We start from the raw sequence: 8509 nt of genomic DNA on the forward strand, positions 1-8509 counted from the left end.
AAGCCCTGCACAGGTCTCCATGCTGAGCATGGAGCCTGCTTAAGATTCTCTCTCTCTCCCTCTCTTTCACCCTTTGCACGCTCTCTCTCTTTCTCCAAAAAATAAAAAATAAATAAATATTAGCTCTTTAAAAATAAATAAATAAACAAATAAAACCTTATCTCTTCAAGGTTTTCAACTTCTCTGACAATCAAATTGAAACATCAATGAGATGGCACAAAAACAGACACATAGACCAATGGAATAGAATAGAAACCCCAGAACTAGACCCACAAACGTAGGGCCAACTCATCTTTGACAAAGCAGGAAAGAACATCCAATGGAAAAAAGACAGCCTCTTTAACAAATGGTGCTGGGAGAACTGGACAGCAACATGCAGAAGGTTGAAACTAGACCACTTTCTCACACCATTCACAAAAATAAACTCAAAATGGATAAAGGACCTAAATGTGAGACAGGAAACCATCAAAACCTTAGAGGAGAAAGCAGGAAAAGACCTCTCTGACCTCAGCCGTAGCAATCTCTTACTCGACACATCCCCAAAGGCAAGGGAATTAAAAGCAAAAGTGAATTACTGGGACCTTATGAAGATCAAAAGCTTCTGCACAGCAAAGGAAACAACCAACAAAACTAAAAGGCAACCAACGGAATGGGAAAAGATATTCGCAAATGACATATCGGACAAAGGGCTAGTATCCAAAATCTATAAAGAGCTCACCAAACTCCACACCCAAAAATCAAATAACCCAGTGAAGAAATGGGCAGAAAACATGAATAGACACTTCTCTAAAGAAGACATCCGGATGGCCAACAGGCACATGAAAAGATGTTCAGCGTCGCTCCTTATCAGGGAAATACAAATCAAAACCACACTCAGGTATCACCTCACGCCAGTCAGAGTGGCCAAAATGAACAAATCAGGAGACTATAGATGCTGGAGAGGATGTGGAGAAACGGGAACCCTCTTGCACTGTTGGTGGGAATGCAAATTGGTGCAGCCGCTCTGGAAAGCAGTGTGGAGGTTCCTCAGAAAATTAAAAATAGACCTACCCTATGACCCAGCAATAGCACTGCTAGGAATTTATCCAAGGGATACAGGAGTACTGATGCATAGGGCCACTTGTACCCCAATGTTCATAGCAGCACTCTCAACAATAGCCAAATTATGGAAAGAGCCTAAATGTCCATCAACTGATGAATGGATAAAGAAATTGTGGTTTATATACACAATGGAATATTACGTGGCAATGAGAAAAAATGAAATATGGCCTTTTGTAGCAACGTGGATGGAACTGGAGAGTGTGATGCTAAGTGAAGTAAGCCATACAGAGAAAGACAGATACCATATGGTTTCACTCTTATGTGGATCCTGAGAGACTTGACAGGAACCCATGGGGGAGGGGAAGGAAAAAAAAAAAAAGAGGTTAGAATGGGAGAGAGCCAAAGCATAAGAGACTGTTGAAAACTGAGAACAAACTGAGGGTTGATGGGGGGTGGGAGGGAGGAGAGGGTGGGTGATGGGTATTGAGGAGGGCACCTTTTGGGATGAGCACTGGGTGTTGTATGGAAACCATTTTGTCAATAAATTTCATTAAAAAAAAACAAAACAAAACAAAAACAAAAAAAAAATAAAATAAAATAAATAAATAAAAACTTAAGAAAAAAAAAAAAAAAGAAACATCAATGAGATACCAAACTGGTGATGATAAGACATGCTTATTGTTTGCAACAGGATGGAGAATTGGAAACTTTGAGGCACTGTTGGTGGAGTGTAAACTGGCAATCAGCCAGCCTATCTGGAAAGCAGATTAGCAGCAAAATGTTATTGTGAGGGGCACCTGGGTGGCTCAGTCCCGTGAGTGTCTGACTCTTGATCTCAGTTCAGGTCTTGATCTCAGGGTCATGAGTTCAGGCCCTGTGTTGGGCTCCACATCCTGGGCGTAAAGCCTACTTAAAAAAAAAATTTTTTTTTCATCCTAACCCTAAACACAATGTGAATATGCATAGGTCTTTGACCTGTCATTCTTAGAATTTTTCCTAACAATACAGATGCACACCAAAAAAAAAAAAAAAAAAAAAAAGACATCATAAGGATATTTATTACAGCATGAAAAAAATGCAAACATCCCAAATTTCCATTAAATAATGTTTTTATCCATGTTATAGAATTTTAATCAGTCATTGGAAAACACAATAAGGCAGTCCTTGCTTTGAACAGTTGTATAGGACCCTAAAAATCATACAAACTAAATTGCAAAGCAATGTAAAAAGGGAGGGAAATAGGATTGTTTTAAGACCTTTAAAATTGGTCAAACATTTAAAAATGAGAAAACTAACATTTATTTAGTACCTTATAATTTAAAAATATTAAAACATTGAGAATTCAGGTGTTTCATTCTTTTGTAAAAAATATTTAGCAAGAGTAATTTGAACAGTGCTGGTCTTCTTCTAGTCATATAACTTACCGCATGGAGTGACCAACTCTCCTATGCTTTGATGAATTACCACACTCCTTCCTACATTCAGATAAGCCTCCAGCACTTTATCCTTTGTACTTTCAGTGTCATGAAATATCTGCAAGAATTGCTGTAATGTGAAACGTTTTGCTGTGGTCACTTCCTCTGAGACATCTTCATCCTTTCCATCACAATCCTTGTTTATCTCAGTAAGTTCATCTTTGCTAAGTTCCTCTAGCTGCATATCTGGAGTTTCTCAAATAGGGCAATGTCACCATGGCCAGCTATTTTTTTGAAGTCTATTTATTTATTTTTGAGAGAGACAGAGACAGTGCCAGTTGCGGAGGGGCAGAGAGAGAGAGGGAGAGAGAGAGAATCCCAAGTAGGCTCCACACCATCAGTGCAGAGTCCAGCACGGGAATTGAACTCACAAACCATGAGATCATGACCTGAGCCAAAACCAAGAGTCTGACACAACCGACTGAGCCACCCAGGTGCCCCCGGCCAGCTATTTTTCCTATAACTCCATGTACATTCGATTCAGATTTCACTTATGGAGTTCTCTTTTTCTTTGCATTACTTTCCTCTTTGTTGGCCAGTTCCCTCTTTCAATCATCTGCCTTTGTAAAATGTCACATTACTTCATTAGAGGAAGACAAGGAGGAAACACAACTACACACTTTGCTCTCTATAAGTGATATGATTGGTCACTGAACATGATGAACATCTGTTATTTGCGGAGTGATTTGTGGACTGGAGAGCTAGCAGTGTTTATGCAGTTACTCAGTTAATACACCATAATAACTGGAATTTGAACCAAGTTGTTAGAAGTCTGGTGTAATTTAACGGAACAGTGGTACCTGAAAGATGTCTGTATCAGAGCCATACCAAGCTAGGAGTACATATATATATTCATTGTTATTTCAGTCTCTTTATGTAAGCTGGGCATTCTCTACTTTCCCCTTATCCCACTCACTGCCCTTCTCCGCTCATGCTGTGTACCCTGGGAGTCCAGCTTCTATGGACTGTGTCAACCAGGTACCCATCTCAAAGGCTTCTAATTGGATTTAGTCTTTGGAAGGCACCAATAGGAGATTAGAAGGAATGAGAAGAGAAAGGCCAGGATATTTATTTTCTTTCTCTGCTGAGCCACATTTTGGCCATGGCTGCTCTCCTCCCCGAAGGACACAGCTTGCACTGAGCAGAAGGTTACAGCACCCTGTGTATAGCCACAGCTTCTTCTCAGGTTCCAGTTAGTGCTGTCTCCCTTTACCCCTTCAGACACAGAGGCAGCAATAGCTTTCTATAGTTGCTGGTTCCAGGGTGCATCATCATCCCTTTCTGTTTTCTTTAAACTTCCCAAACCTTTGTTTTTGACCACTTCGCAAAGCTGTCTTTGAGCATATCACTCCTGAGTGTGCCGTATGTTTCCCACCAGGACCTTAACCTAGATACCATTTCACACTGTGTATGGAAAATTATATGTACATATCCAAATATGTGCATGCACTGACGGAGGTCTGAAAAGATATAAACGGTAACATCATTTTTAACCCTTTGTCTTTTTCCTATCTGCTTTTTAAGTAGGGGGGAAGACACCTGGGTGGCTCAGTTGATTGAGTGTCCAACTTCAGCTCAGGTCATGATCTAGAGGTTCATGAGTTCGAACCCCACATCAGGCTGACTACTGTCAACACAAAGCCCACTTCAGATCCTCTGTCCCCCTTTCTCTGCCCCTTCCCTGCTTGTACTCTGGCAAAAATAAATAAGCATTAAAAAAAATAATAAGTAGGGGACGCCTGGGTAGCTCAGTCTGACTCTTGGTTTCAGCTCAGGTCATGATTTCACGGTTCCTCAGTTTGAGCCCCACATCAGGCTCCGTGCTGACAGTGCAGAGCCTGCTTGGGATTCTCTCTCTCTCTCTCTCTCTCTCTCTCTCTCTCTCTTTGCCCCTCCCCTGCTCTCTCTCTCTCTCTCTCTCTCTCTCTCTCTCTCTGTCTCAAATAAATAAATAAACTTTAAAGAATCTCTCTATATACATACATATATATGTATACAGATATATAGATATAGGTATAAATATAGATATAGATACACACACATATATAATTTCAGCTTCAAAATAGTTATCCATTTTTCTAATTTAGTCACATCTTTATAGAAATAATTTTCAAATTAACATCTGGCATACCTTGGAGATACTGTGCATCCGTTCCAGACCACCACAATAAAGTGAATATCTCAATAAAGCAAGTCAAATGAATTATTTTGGTTTTTCAGTGCATATAAAAGTTATGTTTACACTATACTGTAGTCTGTTAAGTGTGTAATAGCATTATGTCTAAAATACCAATGTACATCCCTTCATTTAAAAGCACTTTGTTGGCCTGATGAGTGCAGTGAATGTGGAAGGCCATTTATCTGAGAAAAATAGCCTCAATGTACACATAAAGTTTCACTCAGATGAACAGCTTAGTGTCATGAATGTGGGAAATCTTTTAAGTGGAAGGCAACATTCATTCAACACCAGAGAATTCACACAGGAAAAGAGTCTTATGAGTGCAGTGAATGTGGGAAATCTTTTATCAGTCACACTGACCTTAGTTATCATCACAGAGTTCAGGCTGGACAAAGGCCTTAGGAGTGCTGTGAATGTGGGAAATCTTTCAGCAAAAGCTCCAGGCTCATTCAACAACAGAAAGTATACAGTAGATCAAGTCCTTGTGAGTGATATTATGAAATAAATGTTTATGTTCACTAAAATTCGTATATTGAATTCCTATCCTCTAATGCAATAGGATTAGGTGAGGTCTTTGGGAGGTAATTTGAATTACAATGGGTCATGAGTGTGGAGCCCTCAGGAATGGGATTATTGTCCTCAGAAGAGTTCTGAGAAAGCTTGCCTCCTCTATAGATCATGTGAGGACCCCTTTAATCCTAGGTGTTGTATTTACTCTAAGGGGTGGCTCATAAGAAGGATTGGACTCTGCCAGCACAAAGTGGTGAACAGATTTCAATGCATCTCAAACTTACTGTGTCTCAAAAAAAATAATTGCAAGTAAATAATATATATGTACATAAATACATATGTACATATATACTCTCCAGCTTGGGCCTTAATTTGCATTATGACCCAAGACCTTTGTCATGGGCTGAATTGTTGACTTTGTGATCCCTGCCCCGTACTTCACAATGTGACTGTAGTTAGATATAGTATGTTTAAAGAGATAATGAAGTTAAAATGAGGTTATCAGTATGGACTCTTACACAGCATGACTGGTGCCCTTATAAGAAGAGGAGATAGGGGCGCCTGGGTGGCGCAGTCGGTTAAGCGTCCGACTTCAGCCAGGTCACGATCTCGCGGTCCGGGAGTTCGAGCCCCGCGTCAGGCTCTGGGCTGATGGCTCAGAGCCTGGAGCCTGTTTCCGATTGTGTCTCCCTCTCTCTCTGCCCCTCCCCCATTCATGCTCTGTCTCTCTCTGTCCCAAAAATAAATAAACGTTGAAAAAAAAAATTTTAAATAAAAAAAAAAAAAAAAAGAAGAGGAGATAAGGATATGGGCACAGAAGGATGATCATGTGAAGACAAGGAAATCTCCATCTACAAGCCAAAGAGAGAAGCCTGAGAAGAAACTAAGCCCACTGACACCCTATGTCAGGTTTCTAGACTCCAGATTTAGGGGGAAATACATTTCTGTTGTCTAATAAAAAAAAAAAAGTATTTTGTTGGTAAAAAGTGCTAACTAACCATCATCCCAGGTTTCAGCCAGTTGTAGTCTTTTTGCCTGGTAGAGGGTCTTGTCTCCATGTTGATGCCTGCTGACTGATCAGGGTGGCGGTTGCTAAAGGTTGGGTTGGCTGTGGCAACTTCCTAAAATAAGACAACAATGAAGCTTGCTGCATCAGTTGACTCCTTCATGAACAATTTCTCTGTAGCATGCAACACTGTTTGATAATATTTTACCCACAGTAGAACTTCTTTCAAAATTAGAATTAATCCTCTTAAACCCTGCCACCGCTTTATCAACTAAATTAATATAATATCCTAAGTCCTTTGTTGTCATTTCAACAACCTTCATCAGGAGGAGATTCCATCTCAAGAAACTACGTTCTTTGTTCATCCATAAGAAGGAATTCCTCATCCATTACATTTCCATCGTAAGATAGAAGCAATTCTGCAGTTGATGACATAAGTTTCCCCTCAGTCATATTAACTTTGTTGATCTAACTGAACCATTAACCAGTGTTTTTTCTGATGCATTGGAAATAAAAATTTAAAAAAAAATAGCAGCAATTTAGTCACCTTCAGGCTCCACTTCTAATTCTAGTTCTCCTGCTATTTCCTCCAGTGAAGTTTGAACCTCTCAAAGTCATCCATGAGAGTTGGAATCAACTTCTTCCAAAGTCCTGTTTGTGATGATATTTTGACCACTTCCCATGAATCATGAATGTTCTTAATGGCATCTGGAATGGTGAATCCTTTTCAGGTTTTCAATTGTCTTTGCCCAGCTCCATCAGAGGAATCATCATCCATGGGAGCCACAGCCAATACCTGAAAGGTATTTCTTAAATAATAAGACTTGAAAGTCAAAATTACTCCTTGATCCATGGTTTATAGACTGGATGTTGTGTTAGCAGACATGAAAACATTCATCTCATTGCACATCTCCATCAGAGCTCTTGGGTGACCAGCTGCATTGTCACTGAGCAGTAATAATTTTAAAGGAATCTTTTATCTGAGAAGTTGGTCTCAAACAGTGGGCTTAAAATAATCAATAAACCATGTTGTAAATAGACGTGTTTTCATCCAGGCTTTGTTGTTTATAGACCACAGACAGAGTAGCTTGAGCATAATTCGTAAGGGCCCTAGGATATTCAGAATGGTAAGTAAGCACTGGCTTAAACTTCACATCACCAGCTGCATTAGCTGCTAACATCAGCCTGTCCTCTGAAGCTTTGGAACCAGGCATTGACTTCTCTTTAGCTATGAAAGTCCTGGGTGGCATATTCTTTCAATAGAAGACTATTTTGTCTACATTGAAAATCTGTTTAGCGTAATCCACGTTAGTAGTTACTTTAGGCTGATGTCCTACATAAGTTGCTGCTGCTTCTACATCAGTACTCACTGCTTCACCTTGCACTTTTATGTTACACAGATGGCTTCTTTTCTTACACCTCATGAGCCAACCTCTGCTAGTTTCCAATTTCTCTTCTGCAGCTTCCTCAACTCTCTCAGAATTGAAGAGAGCTAGGAGCGGGCACCTGGGTGGCTCAGTCGGTTGAGCATCAGGTCATGCTCAGGTCATGATCTCATGGTTCATGGGTTCAAGCCCCATATTGGGCTCATTGCTGTCAGCACGGAGCCTGCTTCAGATCCTCTATCCCCCCCCCCCCCGCCCCCGCTCTGCCCTTCCCCCCTGCTCTCAAAAATAAATAAACGTTAGGGGGAAAAAGTATTAAAGAGAGCTAGAGCCTTGCCCTGGTTTAAGCTTTGGTTAAGGAAGTGTTGTGGTTGCTTTGATCTATCCAGACCACTAGAACTTTATGCATATCAGCAATAAGGCTGTTTTGCTTTCTTGTCATTTAGGTATTGTTCACTGGGGTAGCACTCTTAATTTCTTTCAAGAACTTTTCCTTCACATTTACAACTTGGCTAACTCTTTGGCACAAGAGGCCCAACTTTCAGCCTATCTCAGCTTTTAACATGCCATCCTCACTAAGCTTAATCATTCCAGCATTGGATTCAGAGTGAGAGATGTGTGACTCTTCCTTTCACTTGAACACTTGGATGCCATTGTAGGGTTATTAATTGGCCTAATTTCAATATTGTTGTGTTTCAGGGAATAGGGAGGCCCAAGGAGAGGTAGAGAGATGGGGGAATGGCTGGTAGATGGAACAGTCAGAACACACACATTTGTCAATTAAGTTCACCATCGTATGGGCATGGTTTGTGGTGCCACAAAACAATTACAATTATAATAACATCAAAGATCACTGATCACAGATCACCACCACAAATATAACAATAATGAAAAAGGTTAAAATACTAATTTC

The 8509-nt window shown here is 40.3% G+C and overlaps 1 pseudogene; it reads right to left on the reverse strand.

Moving 5' to 3' along the window:
* Nucleotides 1–6217: 6217 nt before the first annotated feature.
* On the reverse strand, nucleotides 6218–8250 carry LOC125171646 (tigger transposable element-derived protein 1-like; annotated as a pseudogene).
* Between the last annotated feature and the right edge of the window lie 259 nt (nucleotides 8251–8509).

Source organism: Prionailurus viverrinus, chromosome C1 (genome assembly GCF_022837055.1).
Source record: "Prionailurus viverrinus isolate Anna chromosome C1, UM_Priviv_1.0, whole genome shotgun sequence".
Taxonomy (NCBI): domain Eukaryota; kingdom Metazoa; phylum Chordata; class Mammalia; order Carnivora; family Felidae; genus Prionailurus; species Prionailurus viverrinus.